Genomic DNA, 2,719 nt, shown 5'->3' with positions numbered 1-2,719 from the left:
TAGTCCGTCCGCTTCATCTCGGCAACTAGATCTGCACCTAGCCTTATCAGCTTACTGGTCCGTCCACTTCATCTCGGCAACTAGTAAGCTGGCTCCTATCATGACAGTTCTAGTCCGTCCGCTTCATCTCGGCAACTGGAACTGTTACTCTGCCTCAGACTCTCTCAACTAGACCTCCTCTACCTGCCTCAGTGTCCAGGGCTCATCCTCTGGCACGGCCGTTCCTAACTTATAATGAATACGCCTTGTCGTGGGCCTTCTGTAAAGAGATATCATACCAGCCTGATGGCTGGAGAAATCGCCTAAGACCAGACAACCCCGACAGTATCTTTACTGAAGAATAAGTGCAACTCAATCCTTAACTATAACAATAGCGAAGACCCTTCTGTTCAATTTTCTCATTATGCATTGTTTCCATTTCATCAAATGTTAAGAGCATTTACAACATTCATTTTCTGTTATACTCTCAAGTCTGGAAGAAGGCTGTTTATAGATATCGGATTGGCTATGTTTTGGCAGGAGATCTTTTCCCAAACCCCATGTCCCAGGAAAAATATATTTTTTATTCATTTTCCTTTCTTTATACGGGTAGCAATAAAGTTTTCTCCTTTGATGATATACTTCATCACTGTTATCAAATTTTGTTTTTATATTTGGTCGACATTTATCAACGGTAGGATACATCATTCTTCTCTGATGATATTCTTCATCACTATCATCAAATTTAGTTTTTATATTAGATCGACATTTAAGAACGGTAGGATACACCATCCTCCTTTGATGATAAACTCCGTCTGTGTTATCAAATTTTGTTTTTATATTAGATTGATATTTATGAAGGGTAGGGTATATTATTCTTCTTTGATGATATTCTTCATCTCCGTTATCAAATTTTGTTTTTATATTAGATCGACATTTATGAACAGTAGGATACATCATTCTCCTTTGATGATATACTTCACCTCTGTTATTGAATTTTGTTTTTATATTAGATCGACATTTATGAACGAAGTGAAATCCTGGCACCTTTCCTTGTTTTAAGTCAGAACATTTTATGACTCTGTTTATAGTACCCTCTGGATACTCCATATAGTTAACAGATTTTGTTTCAAAAGGGTTTTCTCTACGACGATTACTTGTTCCTCTTAAATCCATCTTAGAAGACTTTCTCTTGCTTGTTTTCTTTCTTCTTCTCAACGTGGTCAAATATGGATTAGTAATTTGAACTGATGTTTCACCAATGTTATCAATCACGGGTTGGGACACAGGTATACCGACTGCAACACCATAAAGAAATGGTCTGCCAAAATCTTGGTTCTTCAATAATCCAGGTTCTGATGTGAAGTAGCTAAATATGGTAGGGGTCGAGCAAGACATGGTGGTGCGGATTCAAACAGGCGATTAATATGATGGCGCCTTTTCTCCTTAGTTTATGTAATAGAGTGAAAATATTCAAATTAATTTGTATAATTTTGATATATAATGGATATATGTGTATTTATTAATGGATTACTATGATGGAGAACATGTTATTGCAAACACAATTCAATTACGTTAAAACTCAATTAAATTACGTTTCACTTTTTTTTTTAATTTTAGAACACAAATTAATTTTACAACAAAAACATTTACAATTCACATTTTACCGCGCAATCAAAATTTGTTCAACTAAGCCACAGTCAATAAATATAGCCAATCTCTTATTCTTCACTTCCACAGTCGTAGGGTTATTTCGGTTGCTTACTGCGAGCTGACTTCACATTCTTATAGTATATAAGAATTTATTGTTAGTAGTATTACTGTCATTTAATTCGTTTTAACCCTTTTTTTGCTATAAATAAATTTTTAAGATGAACTATAGTTCTACAGAGCATTAAACAAAGGACTTAAGGAGTACTTCAAGAGTAAGGTTATTCGATTTTGTATTTGAAGTACAATCAATGTCTCTTATTAGAAGAATCCAGAAATAAAAACAACAGAATCCTTAACTCTTTGTATTCTTAAATCACTAGAAAAATAAAGCGGGATTCAAAACAAATTCATCATAATCTAAAGTGTCCTTAACAGATGAGAATCCATAACATTCACGATATAAATTTCCTTTGAAAGAAAAAATCCAAACACCAATTTTTGCTTAAAACCCTTCCAATTCCATTCCAAAATGGCTAATATTCAAATATGTTCCTAAATAAGGCGACATTTTCTGGAAATTAATAATACACTATTTTACAGTTATATACCAGCGGTCTACTACATAGGAGAAATATTAACTTAACATTTTTACAACACACAGAACCTAAAATTAGACCGACTAATTTCATTCCATTCATTGTTCGGTAATGTTATCGATGGTGCGGTAAATAAAATTTAATATAAAACTAAAAAAAAATAATAATAATCAAATAAACTACTTTTATTTATTTATTTCAAAATATTAGATACCTATACTTTTTTATAAATTATAATTTCCAAAGATCAAAATCAAAACTGTTTTTCATACATATATTTATTCTATTCTGGGACATTTCAGGGATACTGTGTCCCCTATTTCAGCATAACAAAGTTCCACTGTTGGCTTTAAAACCATTTTATTAAATAAAACTAACAAATTGTACAAAATTGTAGACGTACTGGTTTTAAAACCAACAGAGAATTTTATTGAGGAGAAGATGTTTGGGGGTGCGGTCAATGAAAAACACAAATAAGTATGATTAACTTA

Source organism: Halyomorpha halys, unplaced genomic scaffold, assembly GCF_000696795.3.
Source record: "Halyomorpha halys isolate HHAL.00 unplaced genomic scaffold, Hhal_1.1 Scaffold2151.1, whole genome shotgun sequence".
Classification (NCBI taxonomy): domain Eukaryota; kingdom Metazoa; phylum Arthropoda; class Insecta; order Hemiptera; family Pentatomidae; genus Halyomorpha; species Halyomorpha halys.
The sequence above is the reverse complement of the archived record's forward strand: the minus strand, read 5'-3'. Positions refer to the sequence as shown.